Here is a 26,847-nt window from a genome sequence, read left to right on the forward strand (position 1 = left end):
CAGCTTCCTGCTTCTGCAGCCTCTCTCTCTCTCTCTCTCTCTCTCTCTCTCTCTCTCTCTCTCTCTCTGTCTCCCCCCCACCCCACCCCACCCCCAGACTCTTACCCTCTGTAACTGTAAGCCAAATAAACCCTTCTTTCCCTGAGTTGCCAAGGTTATGGTGCTTTATTACCACAGTAGTAAAGGAACTAAGGCACTAGCAAGATCCATCTCCCAGAGAGCACCCTCATCCTTGTCTCATGGCTCCAAAGCCCATAATGTAGGTCAAGACCTTCTTCCTCTTCTTCTCTCTCTCTCTCTCTCTCTCTCTCTCTCTCTCTCTCTCTCTCTCTCTTGCTTCCTCATCTGTCTCCATCCTCCACTTATAAGTACTCTTGTGACAACATTGACCCAGTGACCCAGAATCTTCCTGATTGGCAGCCTTGGTGGCATCTTCAACCTCAATTCCCCTTTGCACAGTATCACATATCCACAGATTCTAGGGGTTAGGGTATGGACACCAGTATGAGTAATATTTTTGTCACTGTGACAAACTAATAAAACAGCTGAAGGGAAGTAGTCATTTTTGCTTAGTCTTAGAGGTCTCGGCCTATGGTGAGTCGGTTGATTTATTTATGGAAAAGTATCCCATGGACGGGGCAGGGAGAAAAAGAGGGGTGGGCAGGAAGGGGAGGAGGAAGGGGGGGGAGAGGAGGAAGGGGAGAAGAAAGGGGAGGAGAAAGAAGGGGGAAGAGAAGGAAGAAGAAGTGGAGGAGGAAGGGGAAGAGAAGAGAGGAGGAGGAAGGGGAGGAGGAGAGGGGAGGCTCATCTTTCCAGTCCATATCCCTAGTAAACTTGCTTACTTTGACCACTCTCCAACTGTGCCATCAATTTTGAGCCCCTTAGGAGATAAATCTACTGATGAAGCCAGAATCCTAGTGATCCAATCTCTTTGCCCATAGCCCCAACCCTGAACAGTGCTCCACTGGGATCTGAACCCCCAGCACAGAAGACTTTCAGGGTATCTACCTCATATTGAAACCATGAAAGTATTTTCAGGACTGTTCTGCCTACTGTACTGTAAACTCCAGCTCTTTCCTCCCTGTAATCTGCCATTCCAAATGGCTAATCTTGAAGAAAGGAAGTAACCTCATTCATTCATTCATTCATTCATTCATCCAGGAACTATGTCCTGAGCTCTTGTGGTCTCAGATACTGTCTGCAGCACTAGGTTCATGATCTTCAGAGGCTGTGTATTCTTGCTTTTCCCTCGTTTATTCAGAGGGGAGAAGCTTAGTAAGTGAAGGAAAATTTCTAAAAGATTCAAGTTTTGAAGGTCAGACATCCTGGGCAAATTAAGGAACTTTCCGTAATCTCTTCTACCCTATCACTTAACAAGAATGATGCTTAATTATTTTTCTGTTGTCATGTACACCTTGATCAAGGCAACTAACAAAAGTTTATCCAGGCTTATGGCTTATGGCTTATGGAGGAGAGTCCACCGTGCCGGGGCCATCACAGCGGGCATGAAAGGTGTAGCAGGAAACTGAGCTCACATCCTCAACAGCAAGCAGAAAACAAAGAAAGCAACAAAGTGGGGTGAGACTACATACTCTCGAAGCTTCCCCCCAGTGGCCAGACCTCCTAAACCTCCACAAATGGCATCATCAACCGTGGACCAAGTGTTCAAATATTCAAGCCTACAGGGGACACTTCAGCCCACACTCCAGTCACTGACCCTACAGTGCCATGGCCATATCACAATGCAAACGCATTCAGTCCAACTTCAGAAGTTCCATAGTCTTTCAGTTAAAAGAAAAACCAGTTCGGAGACACAGGGCAATCTCTGACCATGGCCAATACCAGATCTCTTATATTTTTCTAAATTGTTTGCTTCTCCTACATGAAGATAAATTATCCCTATAACCCAAAACTTCAATATTGTTGTCTAATAAAAGCTGGCAGTGACCTGAGAGAATGAGTAGGCAAACAGCCAGACCATATACAAAATGGTACCCACAGCCTATGTATGGCCACTTCCCTAGGAGACCAACCCTTTATCACAGCAGACACCACAGGAAGCCAGTCATCTGCTAGCCCAGTGCTAATCCAGGAAGCTCAGCAGTAACAACTGGCCTGATGGACAGCTTCCCTAATAAACAATCAGAGAAACCCAAATATGTCCTATCCAATCACGAAGCTGCTCATTTTAGTTAATCCACAGTGGTTTCCCCATGGTGGCAGCTCTCATTGGGACACACTTGAAGCCTTCAACCTCTCTGTAGCTCTCCCACTGCCCCAATCCCCCATCTTTCCGGTCTTGCTAAGCTCAGTGATGATGCTGGCCTCCCCGTGGTAGCCAGATCCAGATGGACAACTTTAGCTCTCTCCCCATTCGGATGGTGTTGTGGTTTGTACGTGATTTGAGCTGTCCCTGGGACATCATGTTTCGGGAGCTCGCTCCTCAGTGCAAAAGTATTGTAGGTAATGTGGGGCCTTTAAAAGGCAGGGGCTAGCAACTGGTCACTAGGTCGCTGGTCAGAGATGATGTACAATGTATGAAAGGAATCTGGTTAGCTCTCCTAAGATCAGAACAAACAAGTAAGCCTGCCCCTCTCCTGCTGTGACTTCCTGTCTTACCATATACTCCTGCCATGTTGTCAACTGCTACCAAGTCCTCACCAGAGCCGTGGTGATGCTGGCCTCATGCCCTTGGGTCTCCATAACTGTGGGATAAAAAAGCTTCTTTTCTTTTTAATCATTTGGCTTTAGGTATTTCGTTATAGTGACAACTTCTACAGCTGTTGTTTGGGTTTTTTGTTCTGTTTTTTATTTATCTCAGCAATAAACAGTCAAATTAAAGAGGTCACAGGGAAAAGCCTTTAGGAGAAGGAGAAGGAGTCGATGTCTGTTCACAGTGGGGTGAGAGCCGAGGTAGCAAAGACGCTGCTGGTTTCTGAGCGGCTGCCACCCACACGTACGCAGAGGGACGCGCAACACAGGAGGGCTTGGACCCAGAGCTTTGCAGATGGAGATGGAGATCGAGAGCAGCTAGAAAATCGTCTGTGTCTGTCTGGGCAAGGCTCCGGGAGAGCAGCCGGGGAGGTTGTCCATCTTCATTGTCGTCAACTTGACACAAGCTATAATCATCTGGCAAGAGGGAACCTCAATTGAGGAACTGTGTCCATCAGAGTAGCCTGTAGGCAAGCCTACGGGACATTGTCCTGATCGCTGTGGGGAAGTCTTGGCCACTGTAGCCAGTGACAACCATAGGCAGGCGGCCTTGACTATATATAAGAAGGCAAACTGAGCCAGCCAGGGAGGACACACCAGGAAACAGCATCACCCCCATGGTTCCTGCTTAAGTTCCTGCCCTGGCTTCTCTTGATGATGGGCTATAAGCTCAAAGGTGAAGCAAACCCTTTCTTCCCCAAAACTTTTGGCGGTAGGATTTTTCATAGCAACAGAAAACAAACTAGGACATATGGAGAGGTGCCCAATGGCTAAGGAAGCTGGACCCATCTCCTCCCTGACGTGAGATGGGACCTGGCTATAGCCAGAAGAACTGAGCCCATTCCTAAAAGGAGTGTCTCATTCTTCTGCTCCAGGGTGCCCTTCCTGTGTCTCCCGTGAGTGAACCCAACAGAGAGAGAAGACAAGGGACGGATCCATTGCTAAAGGTCACTCCCACAAGGTGTGGCGAGTGTGGAGAAGGTTCTGAGAGGTGCAGACAGCGAGGGAATAGTGAACACCATCTTAAAATTCTGAAGTTCTTCCTGGAAACCTGGGTGGTGTCATATAAGTCAGTTAGGCAGTTAAAAAAAAACTGGAAGAAAATAACCAAGGGGCGGGGGGATTGGGGAGCCATCGCCATGAAAGATGAGGTAGGAGGAGCAGGCTTAGGACAAACACTGGGAGAAGATAAAATTTCAGGCGGCAAGCAGTGGGGAAGGGGGTGGGCCCGAAAATCCAGAGAGCAGCACCCAGAGTGGTTTTCAGGGTCTTACATCTGCTATAATCTGGGCCTGGGATGTCCTCCCAAAAGGTCTTGTGTTCTGGAATGTTTCCCCCAAAAACCTTGTGTTCTAGGCTCGGCCACCAAGATGGCAGCTGGTCTTAGGTCACTGGGATCATTTCCTTGAAGAGGACTGTGGGAATCTGGGTTCTTCCTGATCAAGTCTCTCTTGTTTCTGCCTTGCTGCTCCAGGCTAGCTAGCCAATGAGCTTCCAGTGCATTCTCCTGTCTCTGCCTCCTCTCTCACCACAGAAGTGCTGGGGTTATAATCGCCCCGCCACATCTGGCTTTTGTGGGGGCAGTGGTCTGGGAATTGAACTCAGGTCACCAGATTTGCACAGCAAGGGCATTTACCTGCTCGGATGGCTCACCAGTCCTTCATTCACTTCTTTAAGATTAAAGAGGGAAGACAGATAGACAGACACTATGTGAGGTCTGACTTTTTGGGTTAGTGTGGGATAAGATTGAAATCAAAAGGAGTGTACTCATCAGATCCTCGGCCCATAGATAGGTTCAAGGGCAGGAGACTGAGAGGAGGTAGTCATCGTCGGTTGAAATGTGCCAGTCACATTTGCATGTTTCTCCTGCCAACACAGGCCAGAAGCTTGATCCCCCATTCGCATCCAGTCTATCTCCAAACAGGGCAGTGGCCCTGACTGAGTCCTGGTGGTGGCTTGTGAGAGCCCTGACACTGCAGACGTGAGGTGAACCTCGTGTGTATTAAGTTCTCTAGTACTTACACCTGAAAAAGTTAAATATGGGTTGGACAGATGGCTTGGCGACGAAGAGCACAAGCTGTTCTTGCAGAGGATCTGAGTTCGATTCCAGCAGCTCCCACCCTCCTGTCATTCCTGATCTACGGTACCCAACATCTCTGGCTGCTCCAAGGACACCAGTACTCATGTGCATAACCCTCACACACACACACACACACACACACACACACAATTTAAAACCCTTTAAAAACTCTAAGAAGTATTAAACGTGAAATTATCACATGGTGTACTGTGTAATCAGATATAGGCATATCTACGAACATCACCATTCAAACATGTAATCACATGTCACTCTCACATCAAGACACATGCATGGTTGGGCTGACAGCATGTCTCATTTAAGACCAGACACATTTCAGAGGCTCGGTAGACACTTGTAGCTGGTGGCTGCCGTCCTGGACAGCACAAGTCTACATGACATCAGGACATGCCTGCCTGGCCCTTTGGTGACCTCCACAGAGTCCTCTCCTCCACAGTTGACCTTTTTCCTTCCAGATAACCTTTACCCTTCAGCCCCTCTGTGGAAAAGCTTGCAGATAACGAGAAGCTTACTCTTTGGATATATCAAGAGTTTATTAAAGAGTCCGAGCTGGAAGGAGAGGAAGCCAGCTTATACTCCACCAGGCCTTCCCCTGTGTTTAACGGCACCAACTCAGAGCTGGATCCGTGGAATACCTGCACACAGACAAACCTCCGGCAGAGAACTTATCCCAGGAACACTTCTTGAAAATGTTTTTGAGCAGTGTGGAAATAAGAATGTTAGAATTCAGGTTGGAAGCATCCACACTTCTAAATTTATGCTGCAGATCAGAGGTTCACCAGGCTGAGTGACATTTCAAGGCCATGTCTGTGACAGATGTTGATTCCACGGCCCGGGCAGAGTACAGACAGGAACATAGATCTGTAGCCTTCCTTCCCTCCAGAAGCACATGTGTGAGGGCCTCGGTGTGTGTGCTTGTGTTGGGAACTCTATCAGGAAACTTTAAGGAAATCAAACAAGCCTTTTCTGGAGATCCACATGGCAGATGTGATTGAGTGGGAAGCTAAGAGCAGCAAGAAGTACCAGGGTCCCCGGGGGAAGAGGGCAGAGTCAGAGAGAGATGTGGTTCTCAAAGGGACCGCATTCTAAGAACATGAAGGCCAGACTACAGCAAGCTACCCATAGGTTAGTCATAAGTCAGCCTCAGGAGACAGAATGTCAAGTGAGCATCAAAGCTACACCAGGGCTTCTCCATGGCAGGGGCCAGTTATCTACATGAGCAGAGACTCGGACAGACCCACAGCCTCCCTGCTTAAAGGGGACAAGGTATGAATATCGAATGGGTACAGCCCTTGGAAGTACCAGAAGCTACAGCCCAGAAATGATTTCTGCCCACAGGCCTCTGAGAGGGCTGACCTGAGACAGTATATCCTCATGGGGGAAGTGTCCCACTCCGAAAGCCCAGCCCTGCCTCTCCCTACTGTGGCCACTACAAGAAGCTCTCTCAGCCACACATCCTTAAACTGGTGATTTTGAAAACCAGACCAGAATGGCTGGGGTGCACAGACGGCCACTGGAACCAGCCAGCCAGGCTTTCTTTCCTTTCCTGTGGAGAGGCATTGGAAAGGCACAGTGCATAGCTTGGTGGCTGCTTTTGTGGCAGGTCAGCCCTATCCCCAGGAGCCCAGGTCCAGGAGACCATCCGGGTCACCCCTCAATAGACTGTGAACAGACAAAGGGTGATTGAGACCATCATCCCCCAGATCCTTCTCTTTCAGGGCCAATGACCACACTGTAGATGAACTACTGTCAGAGATGCCTAAGGAAGAGTCAGGGACAGGGACAGTCGGAACGACTATTTTGTCCCTTTAACAGATGGGGGCGGAGGAGGATGCTACTCTAAAGAAGCTGCAGAGGAAGCCCCTCTTGCCTTTGCTGTACCTCACTTTACTTTGCTCTGAATTTTACAAGAGGAAAACCTTGTGAGCTGAGAGAAGAAGAAGAAACATGCAAATCTTCCATTGTCAGCCTGGAGTTGGAACCGCCTCCAGGACCAAGCAAACGATAGATGCAATCCGGTTCACACAGGACTCCTAAGTTCCTTAGGGATGGAATGAAAGGAGACTGTGGTTAGACCAGGTGCTGATGCAAGATGAGGCCTGCAGAGAGGGAACAAACTATGCTGTCTAAGGAAACTGCACCTCCCCGCGACACAGCAGGCCAGCACAGGAAGGAACACCAAGCAATGATGGGAAAGTCCAACTTCCCAGCAAAGTCATTTGTATGGAGATTGATCAAAGAACCGTGTTACCCGGCCAACTGCAGCAGCCCGGTGTGGCAACTTAGCACAGAGTGCCAAGGGCCTTTGGAACTCAGAGGTGTTTATCAAAGTCTTGTGTTGCTGATATCATGCTAGATGTGCTAGACTGGCTCCAAGCATGGCCACAGAGGTGAACTGGATGGCATCTAGGCTGAGATAGAAGGCCATCCACCTGCCTCCACATACAGGAGTGTCACTGTGCAAGCAACCAACGTGCTTTGTCTCCCAGCTGCCTGAGCCCACAGTTTGGATCCTCAGGCGTAGGCAGATGGGAAAGCATGACATTCTAGAGATCCTGAATTTCTAGATATACATCAACCCGGGCAATATTTTTACATGTGTATATGTGTGCCTGTGAGTTTATGCATGCCATGTGAGTGCAGGTGTCTTACAGGTACCAAAAGAGGGTGTTAGATTTCCTGGAACTGGAAAGTGTTTGTGAGCTACCCAGCGTGGGTGCTAGAAACCAAATCACAGTCCTCTGCGAGAGCAGCAAGCACCGTTAACTGTCAAGCCAGCTCTTCGACCCCCAAGGTTATAATTTAAGGAAAATCTGCACACCATAGAATGAGCTGTTCTGCTGTGCACAGTTCGATGGCATTAGATACACTGACAGGACTGTGTGACCATCACTGTTTCAGGTTCTGAAGCATTTCAGCCACCCCAAAAGGAACTTGTGTGTGTGTGTGTGTGTGTGTGTGTGTGTGTGTGTGTGTCTGCAACAGCCACATCCTGTTATCCTATTTCAAAACAACTTTTAAAACAGTGTCTTAACTAGCCTTCCAACCCTGACTCTATTCCAGCTCAGGCTCTGGCCATGAAAACACATTTAATTTCTCTGAGGTAGATCCACTTGTGTTCCATTAGTGTCTGTGTGCTCAAGGCTAGTCATGGGACTCATACTTGCCTGTCACAGTTATGGAGTCAAAGGCTGAGTTAGAGCTCCATGCCAGCTCTTCTATTTAGAGACAACCCCTTACGCTACACATCCCATGTGACATTTTCCCATGATCTAAGCTACCAGGAAATCCAGAGGCAGCCATAAGGTCTTCTTCTTGCCCCAGTATGCTTCTCAGAGGGTTTGCCCCACAGAGGTAACTCCATCAACCTCTCCACCTCCCTTTGAAAACCCAAGCATGAGAGCCCTGTGAGATACCATAGTAAATGGTAAAATAGGAAAGTAGCCCATCTGTGTCACTGTGTCACTGATGAAGGCTGAGCATCCAGGATCAGCGGGCCACATTCAGTACCTGGTGAGGACCCAGTCTCTGTTTCCCAGATGGCTCCTTGGGGTTACCTCCTGCAGGGGCATTGCAGTGTTGGCGGAGGTGGAAGGGTCAGATGGGCTGAAAGAAGGAAAGGGGAGGGGGGTAAAATCCTCCACCAAATGCAATAGTGTCAGTGCTAATCCAACCATTCGGGGCGCTCTCATGCATGAACACCTCCCGAGGGCCCCACCTCCCCACTGCATGGCATTGGGCAGTTATTAGCTTCCTCAAGACACAGTCAAGCTCTAATAGACAGGGATCCCCACAGCTGGATCAAGGTCCTTTTGACTGCACCCAGCTCCAGCACCAGCGCGCACACACACACACACAACTTTAGGGATTGACTTCGCCCACAGTGGGCTCATGTGGGCCTCACTCACAGCAGGTGTCCCCCTGTTATCTTTCAGCTCTGGTGTTCTCCAAAATTACAGGTTCTGAGCACTACCTCCACCCTCCAGCCCATCCATGTTGCTTTCTAGAGAGAGTAGGGGACTTGCATACACCTTGAACAGGGGCCAGGCTGGCTCTGGAACCACATAATTCCTCATCAAAGAATCATAGTTTGCTCGAACCAAGACACTCAGGGAGAGGGAAGGACTGAGGTCAAAGTTCCAGAAGGCTCAAGGTCAGGAATGCTGACTTGGGGTTCCTGCTACCCCAAGGCAGCCCCAGTTCATACACATAGCTGTGCCATTTCCACTCAGGAGGAATCACCAAGAGGAGGTGGAAACGAAAGTTACCAGGAGTCTGTGGGAGATCCCAGCCTTGGGTGGCCTCAGTTCTCCTTCTGTGAGTCTATTTTGGAGTCTCCTTTATCTTCCCCTCAACGTCTAATGACAGTCTGAGCCAACCTCCTGTGTGTGTCAGAGAAGCTTCCTCTGTTTGGATAATATGTCACTCTTCCTTTTGTTCGCTCACAGCTGACTGAGTCACGTCTCCTCTGCTGAGATGAGGCAGGGGGAGGAAGAAGGGGAGTCGGTGTGCACCAAAGAAAAGTGTGGAGAGCTGACAGTGATGCCCAAGCTGGCAGCCCCAGGCTGTGTCAGAGGGAGAAGAGCGAGGCTAGGCTGGGCTGGCCCCAAGTGAATGGTGATGAAGCTGACCACTGCCCATCCCGTCATTCACTCTAAGCTCCATCAAACCCAAAGACACTGAATTTATCTCCCCATAACTGGGATGTGCACAGGTTTCCACACCCTTGGCAGAGCTTGAGAGATGCTGGGGAAACAAGTTAAGCATCGAACAGAAACATAGGATTTCTCAGCACACTTCTTACACCAACATGAAACTACACTGTAGTTTACACTGAAATTCATGTAATTACAATGAAATATGGAGACAGAGCAAGCCACATTTCCTGATCCCTTATCCCTGCTTCCCTTCTCCCCAGGAGCTCCCAGACAAACAGGTTCCATGCACCCCAACTCCTAGGATTTGATCTTGTGTGGTGTAGAAATGAGTGTGCACATGCCTGTGACGGCAGATTGTTAAACAGGGAATTTGGAGATCCCGACGATCCCCAGTGGGACCTTCCTCTACCCGCTCACTAGCACGGCCCTCTATTTAGCTCACTTTCTGGAATCTTCCTGGGCAAGTTTCCCTGGAGTGTAAGGATCTCTCTCACATCTCACTGGATTCCTCCACCCAAACCAGGTTCTGCTCTGCAGCCTGGAGGTCATGGCAACTTCCCACTCGCACAGAACCGCAGAGGCCTCAGTTCACCCCACTCCCACAGTGAGGAACCTCTCAAACCATCTGGAAGACAGGTCTCACCACTGATTATTTTATATGTATATGTGCATGTGTTTTGGGGGTGGTGCCTGTGCGTCTATGTTTATGGATGTCCGTGTGCATGTACGCAAAGGCCCCCAAGGTGTTCTCACAAATCATTCTCCATCTTAGTTCTGAGACAGGGTCTCACACTGAACCTGGAGCCTTTTGGGTTTGTCTAGACTGGTGGTCAGAGAGCCCCAGGCTTTCTGCTGCCTGTCCTGCCAGCAACTGGCTACAAGACACACAGCCATATTTGACTTTCATTCCTTGTTGTTGTTTGTTTGTTGTTTTAAAGATTTTAAAACTTTTTATGTGTAAACAATGGAATGCTTTGCAAATTTGTATGTCACCCTTGTGCAGGGGCCAGGCTGACCGCCCTGTATTATTGTAATTTTAGTGTGTGTCCTGCTGAAGCGGGAACTCAGGAGGCCGTTGAGCTTGCTCCGATCCCTCTGTGTGCACTAAGTCACCCCCCACTGCCCTGCCCCCAGTGACCACTACTTATTTTAATAAGTATCCTCACCTGGCCAAAGCTTCATGAAAACAATAGTGTCTAAGAACCTGGTGAAACAGAAACCCAGAACCGTACTGTGTGTAAAGACCCTGCCTATCTATCCAGGGAACCTCGGGTGCACAGCACAGTAACCCAGTGAATGAAGAAAACTCATGCAAGAGGCTGCAGGAGATGAAGCTGGGAAATTAAATATCCTCTGACACAGTTGGCTCCATCATAGGCTTGGGGAGGAAGGAATGGCTCTAGGCCAATAAAGAGGACAGAGACCGTCCTGGTAGAATTTACAGCATTACCTAGGGGAGAAGATGAATGAGGGCCCTGGGGAAGCTCTACAAGTGTCTCTCCTCTGAAGCACAGGCCCCACAAGACACCACCGGTTGGTTCCAAGCACTGCTGAAGCCTCATGAAGACTTGTTACTCAAGACATCTCATTTCCTTTATAGAGAAAATAAAACACAAGCTAAGCCTGGTAACCCAGCCCTATAATCCCAGCTACTCAAAAAGACTTAAAGCAAGAGGACCAGACTGGGAGGTCAGCCTGGGGCTACAGAATGAATTCAAGAACAACCGAAGCATCTTGGAGACATACTGTCTCAAAGCAAAAGAAAGAGCAAGAGCTGTGGCTGAGTAGAGAGAGCTTGGGTAGCTAGTCTACGTGAAGGCCCAACTTCCATTCCCAACACTGGAACACGAAAACATAACTCAGACCCTCCAGAGACACATCAGGTATCTACTGCAGTGAATCTTACTCAAAGTCAAAGCCTCTTGGGTAGGCCATCTATTACCAATGCCTGGAAGTCAAAGCCACCTGGGTAGGCCATCCATTAGCAGTGCCTGGAGGAGGAACACTGCGATGCAGAGAAGTCAGGCCAGTGGCCCACGATCAGTGCCCAGTGACAGTGGGAAGGTTGAGTCCTCAGCCCCAAACTGTCCTGTCCACACATTTCATCTCCACTGACCCCAGGCAGAGAATGTAAGGGTTCCCAAGAGTAAAAGCAAACATGCATGGGCTGCTGTGAACACTTCACTTGGTGAGGCCTGGGAACACCCACAGCAAAGTCTTCTAGAACAACAGGATGGAATGAGTATAAGATACAAGGCCTTTTGCATCCCAGGAACTCAAACCACAGTGAAGCACGGTAATTCTGCTTTACTGAGGTAGGAAGTCACATGATCCTGGAGATACGCTCAGGGGTTCCTCCCTTCACAGAGGAGGAAGTCGACCTTAATATGTTCCAAACGTGGATACCTGAACAGGGCGCAGCGTGATGGTACCTGGAGGCAGCTAGAGGCTGGGATGTTAACAGGCGTCTTATAAAACAAAGCACATTTCATTCATGCAGAGACGATATCGCTGAACACCCCTGTGTGCCAGGCTCCCTTCTCTGGGCTGTCACAGGCAGAGCCACCAAAGGTGCTCAGTCCTGGGCACCGTTCTCTAGAATTCTCAATTACAGAGCAACTGCTTGGAGGGACTGACCCAGGGTTTTTTTTTTTCTTCCCTCTCTGAAACCCAGCTCCTGTCATTAGCAGGAGGAGATGAAATCCAGCAGAGGAGATGAAATCCAATTTTCCACTTGTTCAGCTGAGTGACTGACAGGGGTCTGTGGGAAGTGAGGCCTTTCTCTGAAACAGAACTCTGGCTAACTGCTGTCAGTCTCTGACGAGAGCCCAAGGTGTGGTAGTGCTGGAACAAGCCTAAAACAGTCTGTCACCCTCCTAAAGATGGGGCACAGCCTGCTTTTCTTGTGGCTGTGACAAGTACTGAGACATAATGGCTTAGGGGAGGAGGGTTACTGTGGCTCACAGTCAGAGGGGATGTAGTCCATCATGGAAGGAAGGCAGGGCAGCAGAGTGTGAGACAGTTGCTCGAGTCTCATAAATAGTCAGAAAGCAGAGTGGACAGGGAGGAAGGCCAGACTCTAACCCCAAGGCCTGTTTCAAGTGAGTCACTTCCTTCTGTGAGACTTTACCTCCTAAAAGTTCCACGACCTTCCAGAACAGCGCCATCACCAGGAACCCAAGTGTTCAAACATGTGAACCTGTGGTGAAAGAGTCTATACTTGTGCTAGGACATCCCTTCACCCCTGTGTCTGTCAGAGTGGATGGCCTCAGTCCACCAACAGAAAAATGGAGGATGGAGTGGCTGTCTCCATCTTGGTGAGGAGCTGAGGTACCTTCTGTAGACAGGGAAGGACAGCTCCTCTCTGAGACCTGCTGCTCCCTGGACACCATCAGTCTCTCTCCATCGTTTGGAAAACCAAGTCTGCGTTTACTGTCCCCAGCAGCTACTCTACCGACTTTCTCTACTTACAGACAAAAAAAAAAATCTCCTGATGTGTCTCAGGAAATATCATCTTTCCCTGACAATCCTATGCAGGCCTTCAGTATTTTCTTGGATGCAAATCCCCAGGGCCTCTTCTTTGTCAGAGGCACAGCCCAGCCTTCTGTTCTGAGCCCTGATAGACAGCAGAACCGTCTCCTTTTCAGGACCTCTCCTCCTTCCTCCTCCTTTTCAGGACCTTTCCTCCTCCTCCTCCTTCTCCTCCTCCTCCTCCTCCTCCTCTTCCTCCTCTTCTTCTTCTTCCTCCTCCTCCTCTTCCTCCTCCTCCTCCTCCTCTTCCTTCTTCTCTTCTTCCTCTTCCTCCTCCTCCTCTCTGTCCTTCCTCCTCCTTTTCAGGACCTTTCCTCCTCCTCCTCCTCCTCGTCCTCCTCTCTGTCCTCTCTCCTCCCTCTCCCTTGCTCTCTGAACTCACTCTGAGTCCTCTGTGGATATCTCTTCAGGTGTCTGCCTAGTCTAGCTCTCCGGTCATCCCTCTCCACTCACCTCTGGAAGAATTCACTATCTCTCACGATATGTAGGAGCGTCACACTTCTGTAAACACACCCAAAACTTAGGCTAGTTGACTTGACTAGGATAGTTCCAGGCTGGATAGTAGACCTACCTCAAATCTATTGTGCTGCCTTCCACACAGATATATCAATAATTAGAATGAACCTAAGAAACTGCCAAGTTCAGGTGTCTCCACTCCACTGATACAGGACAGAATAAAAGTTCTTCTCATTGTGTAGACACACAAGTGTGTATGCATGTATATATATTTACAACATGGGCACATATATGTACTTGCACACATGCATGCACACACATACACTCACATATAACATTCTCACACATATATACATGTACACACACATGCACAATTTGAACATTCTCATACATATGGACATATACACATACATGTGTACACATACAGTCACATATGCTAACATTCTCACACATACACATATACTCTCACATATACACACATTCTCGAACATACCTATGCTCACACGTATACACATTCTCACGCATGCAAACACAAACACTCAGAGATGCGCACATTCTCATACATATACACACACATAAATTCACATGTGCATGCATTCATACATATACACACATATATGCATATGCACACATGTACAAATGCACTTTCTCTCACCTATCTTCAGCACTAGAAGTGGAAGAATTTGTACTGCAGACCTCAGCTCTGTGTCTCATCTCCACCAGTCATAAACTGTGTCAGCTCTAGAAAGCTCCTGAACTCTGTATGCCTCCCCCCTCAGGTATAAGGCTGGTCATCACTTCCTGTGAACAGCACAGCTGGGCCTGTCCAGCGCTTGATGTGGAATAGATGTTTGGCCAAGGTTGACTTTCTTCTTTCCCTTCTCAAAGCCAACATCTCCACTTCCTTTGTGATGCCTTCACCAATGACTTCAGCCACTGCTGACTTTGGTTTTTATGTGCTAGAACATCCATGGGCTCTCGTCCACAGCACGGAACGCAACCACACGGGACTCTGCACAAGTTCCAGGCCTCACTCTGAGCTTCCAGATGGGTCTTCCCATCTGTGTCTTAGACTGTTTCTGGGTTTCACACAATTTCCAGGGCAATTTGAATTTATAAAAATAGTGACTATTCTACTTAGAAATGGTCCCCTCGTAGGACAGACTTGAGAGCAACTGCCACCATGTGCTCATGTCTGTATTTGACAATTCACCTATTTCTCATGGTCACTCCTCAAGTAAGGGGTTGGATTGGGTTGGTTCAGTTTGGTTCAGTTCTGCTCAAGAGAGGGTCTTCTTATATACAGCCCTGGCTGGCCTGCTACTTCCCATGTACCCAGATGCCTCCACAGAAGTCTCGCCTTCTTCAGCCTCCCAAGTGCTGGCATACAGGAGTGACCGGGACAGTCTCCCTAATCCCATTTCAGAGCCTCAGAGGTAGAAGTGTCCTGAGCAGATACACACAGCTCCAGGACAGGATTCCCATGAGGCCAGCGGGCACACTAGCCTGCCTCCTCACATGCGTCATATCTGTCAGTTCTTCCAGAAGCCCAGCAGGTGGGCACTCCATGGGTCCCAGTGTCGGGGAGCAACTGAGATTCCCCAGGTCCATGCACCCATACACACACACACACACACACACACACACACACACACGCACGCACTCACGCGCGCGCGCGCGCGCACACACACACAGACACACTGATTCAGCTAGGCTGGCCTTCTGGCTCTAGGAAGGAAGTCACCAACACAAGGGAGAAAACAAGCCTGCAGCAGCAATCACTTCTCAAAACACAGGAAGGTGATGACTACAGACTGGATCCCAGGAAACCTCATCTCCTGGTTGCCTGGGGCCTCACTTTCTGTGTGCTGAATAACAAAGAAGGGGAAAGTCTACTGAGGCCCACAGCTCTAGAAAGGATGCTAGCCCTCACTAAGCCAGAGTGAAGTTACCAAGGGTGTCCTTCCTGTGAGCAGATCTGGGGCTGTGATGGGGTGGGAAGATTGGCTGACAGACACCCAGTTTGGGTCTTCTGGCTTCTCAGTCAGGCAGTGACAACTTACACAGTGGGCTGTTGATCCCGAGAGGCTCCCAAAGGCTGCAGTCTGAATCCTGAGGTGACTTTCAAAGAAAAATCACTGTGTGAGCATCTCCTTCTTCCAGCCCAAGGTGAGCTGCCACTTAGCTCCTCCAGGCAATAACTACACATCACACAAAGTCAGCACCAGTGTTCTGACCTTACAGTGGGGCACTAGACAGTCAAGATTTACATCCACGTCCTGGGACACACATACACACCCAAGCTAAGTTTCTAACCGGCCCCTTTGCCCTTTGGTGGCTGTCACATTCCCCCTTTGGTGGCTGTCACAATCCCCACTGCGAGATAAGACTCACTTATCACACAGACCTGTGACTTTAAACCTCAGTACCTGTCTAGACTTCCGATTATAATCGTCTGCAGAGGTCACCCAAGCTCAAGGAACAGAACACTCTTGAAAGTCATTTCACCTTCACACGGTATGTCGGACAGAACAGACAAGCAAGTGACAAGCATTGTCACCAATCCTGCAGGGTGAGATCCCAGATAAGGACGCCAATTGGAAAGTCGGCATCAGAGAAAGAGCTGACCTTAAGCTCAGGCAAACCTGTAAACACAACTCAGAGAAGCCGCTTTTCCCTGTGTGTCTGGGTCAAGGAGGGAATACACTCTCCCTCTGTCCACATGATCCTCCCTCCATCTCCTTTATACTACAAACATCTGCCACATGCCCAGGGACATCAGGGCCTGGTTAGAATTTGGGGACTGCAGTGAAGAATGAAAGGGAACAAGTCGCTCTCTACCCTCTGTGGAGCCGCAGTTCTTCACAAACCTTCCCCGGGTGAGACAGGAATCTACCTCATAAGGGAGGCTTGCTTCCAACGCCTGTTTGTCTTTTTAACACAGCTCCCATTTTGTAATAAAGATCTTACCACTGTACATCCCTATGTGTGCTCACGTGTGCAGGTGTGCACAGGATGTGTCCGCGTGCCACATGGAAACCAAAGGGCACTGCCAGGTATCCTCTGGATGGCTCTCCACCCTACAGCTTGAGACTTTCGAGCATGGAGATCATTAATTCAGTTAAGCTGCCTAGCCAAAGACATCCTCCTGTCTCTGCCCCCACTCCACCCCAGCCCCGGAGCTGGGCTTACAGGCAGGTACCACCATTCCCAGTTTTGTTTTTTTCAAAGGAGTTTTGGGGATCTGACCCTGGGTCCTTGAACTTCCGTGGCAAGTTCTCCAGTGGCTGAGCGGCCTCTCACTTTTGCCGTGTCTAAGGGCATCTATGCCTCCATCACCACCATCCATCTCTAGAACTTTTACATTTTCCCACACAGAGCCTCTGAACTGGCTGAGATAGCATCTCCCAAGCCCCAACCCAGCATGCGCCATGTTGCTCTCTGTCTCTGAGGTGAATGTTGTGAGGGACTGCATCTGTTGTGAGAGGCTCAGGATTCGTCTGTCCGTATTTGTTCTCTTGTGACTAACTTCTGTTTGTATCATGTCCTCAAGGCTCATCCGTGTGTCTAAATTTCCCTTCTCCTTAAACCGAATGGCATTCCACGTCGTGCTAAGCCACACTCGCTTGGTCCACTCATCTGTGCATAAGCTACACCTGGGGGTACTGTGACGGTGCTCCTGTGACCCAGTGTATGGCTAGGCAGCCCATGAAATACACTCTCCAAACAGAGCCAACATGGGGTTCCTGCAGGATGCAAAGCCTGAGGGAAATGTCCCCCCAGTGTTCCATTGTCCCACACATTAGGCTCTGTCACAGCCAGTAGACATATCCAGGCCTGTGCTATTCACAGGTACACAGGCCCCACATCCATGTGCATGCTCTCTCTCTCTCTCTCTCTCTCTCTCTCTCTCTCTCTCACACACACACACACACACACACACACGAGTCCCTCCTGCTTTCTCTGCCTCTCATCGTTATATCTCTGCCACCCCTCCTGGCCTCAAACTTCTCACTCAGACCTGCCACTCCATCCATACCTCCCTAGTGTTCAATTCTTGGGGAAACCACAACATGGTACTGTGATCTGGGAGCTCTAAAGTCACAGAAACCCGTTCTCTCTTAGTCCCAGGGGTCGGAGTTCCAAGTCAAGGCATAAGCAGGGTGGTGCTCCCTCTGCAAGCTGAACGGTGGCCAGATGCCCTCATGTGACTTTTAGCCAGACACTCTCATGTGGCTTATGGCCACACCACTCTGCTGATGCTCTACCTCTACCGTCAAGTGGCCAGCTTGATATCGTTGCTTCGCCCTGCTCCTTATGAGATGTCTAATTGGGTGTAGATTCTGACCTAGCCCAGTACAACTTCATCTTGCCCCTTAAATGACTTAGCTCCCCAAAGACCCTCTCCTGAGTAAGATCACATTTTCGGGCTTGAGGAGGGCATGAATTTGGGGCGGACACTCTTCAACCCACACCAGTGAACCCTGATTACCAAGGGCAACGGCTGGCATGGTATCTTATACAATACATGTTTGGAATGATGAAATCAGAAAGAAAAAAAAGCACTGATATTTTTAAGTGAAAGAAAAATATTAAGGGACATATTCAAATATAGAAAAGCTGAAAGAGAAAGTAAACACCCACACAAACTTACAGCTCAGAAATGGATCAAAATCCATATTTTGGATGCTCTTCTATATGCACACAACATGCATTCACAAACACACAAATGCTATTGTAAGAAAGCAACATATGCAAAGTGGGTGTGTGTTTCTGAATTCTACACACGGTGGTGTGGAGATGGTTAGCCAGGTCACCGAACACACTGTTCCTTCATTCAGGAATAGTGCTGGGGACCTGCTGTGTGGATGAGACCCTCATGCCAGGGGGACATGTCTCCCATGCTGGGGTGGAAAGAACTCCCACGGAAAAGCAAGACCAAGATACAGTGACAGAATTCTGGGAAGCAGTGGTCAGGACTTTAAGTGTCAGCCACCTTGGAAAGGTGATCAGCTACAGACCCTAGAAGACTAATGCATGGGCAAACTCTGTAGTGACAGCCACATAAGAACCTATTGCTCTTACCTGCAACAGTGTTTCATGAGGACTGTTGAAAGACAATGGATGCGTATACAGTATTCACTGTTAACCTTGCTTCGTTTTTTAATGTTGTTTTATCTGCTCTGCTTTTGCTTTGCTGTGGATGATCAGCATACTCTGAGCTTTCTGCCTCTGTGTATTTCTTCTCCCAGAAATGCCTTATCCACCCTCTGTAGCCACTTTTCCAGGTAACTGCGCTTTCATAAGTGGGGAGCATGCATGGTGCGTTTTGCAAATATTTTTCCTGATTTGTCCTCTTATAATTTTAATAGACATTTAAATTTTCATGTTGCCAAAAATATCAATTTTTTTTAGTGGAGCTCCTAGATTCCTAATGTGTCTTTAAAAGGGGCCTTCTCAACTCTTGGTGTTACTTGTAAAAATAACGCCTTCCACACTTAGGGCTGTACTTTCATGTTTTGCATTTAAATCCTTGATCTGTCTCGAATTCACTGTGATGTATAAATAGAAAAGAGTCTCTTTGCTCTTCCAAGTGGGCCACCACTGTCCCCAGCATGTGCTACATGGGACCACTGAATACTGTTTGCCATCCTGCATCCTATGGTACCCATTCAGCTTCCTGACAAGGCCCTACTGCCGCGGCGTGCACCAGCCCCTCCTCATGCCTTCCTTCGGGCTCTTCATGTAAGCGTTTTCCAGGTTCCGTGCCCTACCTGCTCTTCCCACGCTCTGGTCTCTAACTCATTCTCTGCTCACTTGGCACAGTCCCTTCCTCACAACTTAACATCCACACCTGCAATTACAGCTCTCCACTCACACAAATGGGTAACTCCCAGGTCTAGAGCCTGCCTTCACCCCATGCTCTTTCCAGACAGGTCACCTGGTGGTCTTCAGATGCTTCAAAGTGAACCAGCCCCACCCTCTCCTCACCTGCTGTTTCTCTAACTACTGCACACACACACACACACACAAAGTATATACTCGCTCACTGCAAACACAAGCATACACACACTTACACTCATGCACTGCCCCCACACACACTCACTGCCCCACACACACTCAGTACCCCACAAACACACATACTTCACACACTCACACATACACACTCCCTGCCCACACACTCACACATACACACACAAACATACTCACTCACTGCCCACATACACACACTCACTGCACACTCACTCACTACTCATACACATACTCACCGCACACTCACTCACTGCCCACACTCACACTTACTGCACACACACTCACTGCATACTCACTCACTGCCCACACATACACACTCACTGCACACTCACTCACTACTCACACACATACTCACCGCACACTCACTCACTGCCCACACACACTCACTGCACACTTACTCACTGCCCACACACACACTCACTGCACACTCACTCACTGCTCACACACACACTCACTGCACACACACACTGCTCACACACACACACTCACTGCCCACACTCACACTTACTGCACACACTCACACACATGCTCACTGTACACACTCATTGCACACACATGCACACACACTCACTCACTCATCCCCAAATTCTGTTGGATCTGCCTCTTCAACCCCAGAGCATGGTAGCCTCCACTCACTGGTGGCTTCTTCCTTAATTCAATCATTTCTTCTAGAGCATCCCTCTAATCCAGGGCTTGGCAATCAGGGTAGTTTTACATTTTGTAAGGCTTACAGAAAGGGAGGAAGAAGGGGGAGGGAAAGGAGGAAAAGGGGAGGAAGTAAAGAAAGAGGGGGAGGAAAGGGAGGAAGGAAGGAAGGACAAACAGTTCCTTCTGACCAGAGGATATATTTTCTGAAGTTTCTGATCTTTCTTGGCTCCCTTTGGAGCTCAGCAGCAGGTCTCATGTGGCAAGATGCCCAACTTTTCACTCCTGACAAGTCCTAAAACTAAGGGACAGCCCTGCTTTATTTGGAGGTTAGGGCTGCAGCAGAGGAAGAGCTGTGGTCATCAGTATCTTTGAAACCACTAGGTGTTCTCCATAGCATGGGGACTAATTAAGAAAGTCCTACTGTGGTAAAGTATACACGATGTTAAATTTAACAGTTAAGCCATTTAGACACATAATTCAGGAACACGGAGTGCAGTGACTATTCCTTCAACTTTCTATCATCCTGAACAAACAACTCCAGCTCCCGACATGTCTTTTTCTAGCCTCTGGCTCCCCATATTCCCTCGTAAAAGTGGGGTTATGTTGTTTCTGATTTGGCATCTGTCTTCCGTCAATCAGCATGATGTCTTCAAGGTCACTCACAGCACGACTCTGTCAGACTTACCTTCCTTTCAAGAGTGAACTGCCTGGGTCTGCTTCTCTCTCTGTCTATCCATTCCAAACTCCTGGGAGACAGTTATCTCTGCCTCTCCACTCTCGTGAATGAGGCTTTTGAGAAGGTCAACACACGAGCAGCCACCTGAGCCCTTGATTCCGTTCTGTTGGGTTCATATCTCAAAGCAGCACTGCTGGACTAGATGATCAATCCTTGTCTTTTTTATTTAACTTTTTTGGAGGCTGGGGGCTGCCTGTCTGTCTGTCTGTCTGTAGACTATGGATGTGCCTGGGCCTGGACAAGGCCAGGAGAGGGTATCAGATCCCCTGGAACTAGAGTTCCAGACAGACATATGCCACCATGAAGGTGGGAATTAAGCCCAGGTCCTCTGCTGAGCCATCTCTCCAGCTCCGTTACGTTTACTTTTATGACAACCAACACTGGTGTCTTCCACAGTGGCTACAGGAGCTTCCGTTCCTATTAGCAATGGATATGGGCTTCTCACAAACACTTGTAGTTTTTCTCCCTTATTTATAATAGCCTTTGGTTTTCTGTTTGTTTTTTGTTGTTGTTGTTGTTTTAAGATTTATTTATTCATTTGTATGTATGTGAGTACACTGTTGTCTTCAGACATACCAGAATAGGGCATAAGATCCCATTAAAGATGGTTGTGAGCCACCATGTGGTTGCTGGGAATTGAACTCAGGACCTCTGGAAGACCACTCAGTGCTCTTAACCGCTGAGCTATCTCTCCAGTCCCCTATAATAGCCTTTATAATGTGAATGAATTGGTATCTCATTATGGTTTTGATTTGCATTTTCCTAATGCCCAGCAGCTGAATGTCGCTCATGGACTTAGTAGTCATTTGTGCACCTCCTTTAGGAAAATGTCTCTAGTTCTTTGCCCATTTCTGAATAGGTTGGATCTTGGTTTTTCAGCTGTAGGAGGTTCCTCACGTCTCCTAACTACTAATGCCCTGTAGAATGCATGATTGGAATATGCCCTCTCCCATTCTGTGGGGTGTCTACCTTTTTCATCTAGCACAGCATGTTCAACAGGAAAGGAGCCACATTTCCATTCACAGAGGCCACTGCCTGAAGTCCTGAACCTGGGCCAACCTGGCAGGAACAGTATGCTTGTTTATCCTCTTCCTGACAACACTGTGAGAGCCCCTCCAGACTAACAGCCCCAGGTGCCCTCCTCCTGAAAGCACAATTAGCCAATCACTGGCACTGCAAGTCCCTACAGGACCCACCCCTCAGCAGCAGGAACCTGAGGCTGGCAGTCAGGAAGGAGAGAGACCATATATTATCAGGGAGAGGGGACAGACTCTATAACCTCAAACTCCACCCTACCCTATCCCCAGTTGCATGCTTTCCCCAGCAAGACTGCATCTCCTAAGGGTCCCATATCACCTTCCCAAACATTGTCACTAGCTGGAAATGAAGCATTCAGACACTTGAGTCTGTGGGGACATTTCTCCTTCACGAAGCTCAAAAGATACTGTTTGTTTCCCGGCTGTGCAAAGCCGCAGAAGAAATGTTCCCCAGCCCAGCTGCAGCTTGTGCTGCCACACAGCTCAGAATGCTCTGGAAATGTCACTCAGATCATCCCTCAAATACACACACGCATTGTAAGAGAAAGAACTGTTAAATGCCACCAGTGGTGTCTCCGTCTATAATCCCTCTGAATGCATCTGCACATGGACATGTGGCACTGCTCACAGCTCACAGCTGCAGTGGTCCCTTCTCCCCAGACATGGTTCCTGTGATGTCCCTGGTCCTGCTACCTAGCCCATCCTGTATAGTACTCTCCTGGCCTTTGTCCTTCCTCTGGGAACCCAGCCTCCAACATCAGCCTCTTCTTCCCAGTACTATCCTCTTCGGTTCTTCTTGCAACTCTGTGAGGTTTCTGCCCACTCTCCAGTATTCCATGGTGTGTGTGGTCAGCACCTCTTGCCTCTCGCAGGAAGGAGCCCCACCAAGACAATGTTCTCACCACACGCTCAAGGAGCCCTGGCTCCCTTTGCTTGTTTTTGAAGTCAGTGAAGTGGAGAATGTACACTTCCCCCACCATTAAGCAGAGCATTCAATTAGCCACATGCTAACTCTCACAAACACAAACACAGGCACTCCATCCTTGCCTTTCTTCAGTTTTTCTCTTAACTACTCCCTGCCTGGTGACTCTTCTTAGAGTCAGTGTATGTCCCCCAGCAAACACTGGGGACAAAAGTAGAGACAGATTTGATAACAGGGGCTAAATATATAACACCCAACCACGGACCTGGTTTTTCTTGCTCCTAGACAGATGGCAGCTCCCCAAACTGTTCAGGATCTGGGATCTTTCACCTCTGGACTTCTGTGACCCCCATACCATAGAAAAGGCAAGAATATAAAAGGGGACATTTAAAACCTTGGTCCTGGAAATCATACCCCACTCTAGGTAGAGCATGACTGTCACTGAGACCACCTAGACACCAGGTGGCAGCACTCTGCAGCACAGAACCAGCAGGAATGAAGCCGAGTCACCTATTACCAACTAGGCAAAGTCTTTATTGGGACCTCAGCTGGAGCTGCCTGACTCAAACCAGAAGGAGGCAGCAGTGAGCAGAGGTGAGCAGACTGTCACACCGGACACAGCGAGTCTTCATCGGCATGGGGATGTGGCGCCTAACGCTCTGTCCTCATTGATGAATGATGGATGTCATTTTTAAATGGATTTTTTTCCTCTGATGCGCACACATCTCAGCCTCGGTGAGCTCTGAGTTCTAGTCTCAGTGAAAGCCTTTCTTGAATGATAGGCAGATCTGTGCACAGAACAGAGTAGAACAGGATCAAGCCTAGGCAGAGTGCTATAAAGGCAGACAAGTCAGACTTTGGTCCTACCTTAGTTGTCCAGCTGGTGTCTGTAGCATCTAATGGGGCCTTGACAGTTCCTTAAGAGACACCAAAACCATAATCCATGCATTTGAGTGTTATCAAAAATGAGCAGGGTCTACAACTAGCCATTGAACTGATCATGGGGTTCTCAATAGAGGAGTTAGAGTGAAGACTGAAGGAGCTGAAAGGATTTACCGCACCATGAGGAGAGCAACAATACCAACCAACCACAGCTCCCAGGGTCTAAACCACCAGCCTGGGAGCACTTAGGGGGGGATCCAGGGCTTCAGCTGAATATGTAAAAGTGGAGGGCCCTGCTGGGCATAGGTGGAAGAAGAGAACCTTGACCTCATGAAGGCTGGATGCCCCAGGGGGTGAGAATTTTGAGGGTGGGGAGGGGGGGGGGGGGGGGGGGTAGATAGAGGTTACATCCACAGAGAAGAAGGAGGAGGGGCGAGGGGGATTGGGGGTTCCGAGGGGGTGGTGGGGGATGGGGTAAGGGGACAACATAGGAAATGTAAATAAATCATCCAATAAAAATAAATAAATAAATAAAAAATAAAAAAAAAAAAATGAGCAGGGTCAAGTGTGACATCCAGGTTAGCGGATTTTAAGTTAACTGAGCAAGTGAATCCACCAGCTGGGTCTTCAGCAGCTGTCGCCCCTTGTCTTCATTGGCCGTGGTTTTTAGCTCTCTTTCAAAGCCTGCCTGTGTGAGCTTGGTCCAATCATAAGGGCTTCCCACTCTATAAACATGTGGTCTGTGTTTATGACAAAGGGGTTGAGGGCATGGGAAGGGATCAGAGGAAAATGCACACTGATCCTTCAACAGGGGTGATGATTGTCAACTTGATAGGGTCTAGAACCGCCTAGAAAACAAGACTCTGGAGTTTCTAGACTTGGTTAATTGGGGCAGATACCCACCCTACCTCTGGACAACCCCATCTCATGGCTAGGGGTCATAAAAGCAAGAAAGCAGCCAACACAAGACTCCATATAGGGAGACAGGCTTCCTAAGACAGAGGATGTAACCAGTGCCACCGGCTTCTGCCATCATGCCTTCCCCCACTGTGGTGGAACTCACATTCAAACTGTGAGCCAAGATTAACCCCTTCCTCCCTGGAGGGCTGTTGTTGGGTGTCCTGTCACAGTGGTGGGAAAAGTAATTTAAATCAAAAGGTAACAGTTGAGGGCCCAGTGTTTGTCTGTCTTTGCTTGCCTTGCTGTGATCTCTACCTTTCTGAGTCCTGAAAACAAAGAGGCTAAGAATGTCCTTCCCACCCCAGGGAGTCAGCAGACAGTCTCACCTGACTGCCAGAGCACTGTCAGATCCTGAGCCTATCAGAGAGGGTCCTCCCTTCACGATGAACACTTGGAGCAAAGCCATTGAGTCAAAAAATGGGGGGAAAGCAGCTTCTAGTTGGGTATTGATCTGCTCCGGGGTATCAGCGTAGAGAACACCCAGAAGGCAGTAGCTAGTATACAAACCCTCTCTTTCCACCTCAGGACTCAGAGAGGCAAAGGTTCAGAGCGGCCATGTATCATACCTGCCAGTGGTCCAGACCTCAGGCTTGCTGGAGTCTCTGCGAGCTTGCAGACCAAGCCTTCCCAGACTGCCCCAGTTTGATCTCAGTGGTCAACCACATAGAGTCTTATTTAGAGGCCACTGAGGAAGGATGAACAGTGAAAGCTCAGGGGAAATCCTACAAGACCAAAAGCATCCCCCTGTATACGGGCTTTGGCAGGGGCCTGGATGAGACCCTCTACCCACATATTTTACCCAGCTATGGGCCTTCCTGTTCCCCCACTCCAGCCCCTGTACCAGTTGGGGTGGGGGCAAATTTTCTTGTCTAAAACTGAAGGGCCACTGAAGTCAATGACCTAAAGGACAAAGCTATCAAATCAGCCAGTTGGCTCTATAGATCTGGCGCTTCCTCAGATAGAAATTTAAAAGCTGATCCACGCAATTGATTTTAAAGAGGACTAACCAACACAAGCAAGGTTGATCCATACGTGGGTCCCACTCCAGTCCCAGCTCTGGCTGTTTTCTTATTCAGATGCATGATGGTTTCTCATCAGACCTCATCTCTTCCTCCTGAACCAAGAGGAAAACTCATCCACAACTAGCAAATGCCTAGCTCAACTGAAGGGCCATAGCAAAAACCTTGGGGAGGGATTGCTCATAAAACTTTCAGCAGCTCCAAAATCACTGGCTAAACAAGTCACTGCAGACATTAAAGGCTTCTATGCATTTAATAGAAGAGTCCGTTCTAAAATTCCCTCTGCACTCTGCTCAGGGAGAGCTTTCCTACTGCATTGCTAGGTGGTACATTCTTCAAGAAGGCCATCAGAAAGAAATAACTCCACATGCCAAAGTACAGATGCTCAGAGCTGAGGCAGAAAGCGAACCAAACGTGTGAATACACAGAGTGAGAACGTTTCGCCACGCTTCTTTTTTAACCTTGGCATTGAATCAACCATGGAAGCATGAGGCATGCATCCTTACCCACAAAATCCAGAAAAATGTTTAAGCCCTGAAGTCTCAACAGTACATAAAGAACTTGCTCAAAATCCTTGCCCTGGACATAAAGATTAATAAAGCAATTTAATTAAAGATTAATAAAGCAAGAAGTATGTTTAAGGATATATCATGTAGGCCCCTGTCACCTGTGAGGTTTCAGTTTCCCTTGTAATGACCAAATGAGAAATGGAAGCTGTGCATTTGGGCAGTGGATTTGCCAGATCAAGCTGTTGTAACAGACAATAGATATCCATTGTCTTATCTTTCTGTCTTGGAGACTAGAAGCCCAAGGTCAAGTTCTCTGCAGGACTGGTTTCTAGAGATCTCTCTCTCTCTCTCTCTCTCTCTCTCTCTCTCTCTCTCTCTCTCTGTGTGTGTGTGTGTGTGTGTGTGTGTGTGTGTGTGTGTATGTGCACGCATGCACGTGCATCTTAGAGACAGTGTCTTTCACTCTGTGTAGCCTTCCTTTTGTTCATGTGTATCCTGGTGTCTCTTCTTCTGATGGCGTGGGTTGTATTAGCTTAGGTCCTGCTCAGCCTGTAATGATCTCCTTGAAGCTTGTACTCACGACTTCTCCTGTTGCTATGACGGAACACCTAGGGAAAGCAATTTAAAAAATGAAATTTCTTTCTGC

The 26,847-nt window shown here is 48.5% G+C and overlaps 1 protein-coding gene, 1 long non-coding RNA gene and 1 other non-coding gene across 4 annotated transcripts in view; 1 reads left to right on the forward strand and 2 right to left on the reverse strand.

Annotated features, from left to right (window-relative positions):
• The window catches only part of Kcnj6 (potassium voltage-gated channel subfamily J member 6), a 242,189-nt gene that overhangs the window by 126,460 nt on the left and 88,882 nt on the right, over positions 1-26,847 (forward strand). The window lies entirely within an intron of this gene.
• On the reverse strand, positions 10,427-10,532 carry LOC114608582. The gene has a single exon (XR_003709388.1). It is a non-coding gene; the product is annotated as a U6 spliceosomal RNA (small nuclear RNA).
• The window catches only part of LOC114608542, a 30,604-nt gene continuing 27,094 nt past the window's right edge, over positions 23,338-26,847 (reverse strand). The window contains exons 4-5 of one of the 2 annotated variants that reach the window (XR_003709385.1): positions 25,681-26,809; positions 23,338-23,619 (exon numbers count right to left, since the gene is read on the reverse strand). This is a non-coding gene — a long non-coding RNA (uncharacterized LOC114608542). The remainder of the gene's footprint in view (positions 23,620-25,680; positions 26,810-26,847) is intronic. The other variant, XR_003709386.1, reaches the window with a different exon arrangement.

The sequence above is a fragment of the Grammomys surdaster genome, unplaced genomic scaffold (assembly GCF_004785775.1).
Source record: "Grammomys surdaster isolate TR1022 unplaced genomic scaffold, NIH_TR_1.0 125925, whole genome shotgun sequence".
NCBI lineage: Eukaryota > Metazoa > Chordata > Mammalia > Rodentia > Muridae > Grammomys > Grammomys surdaster.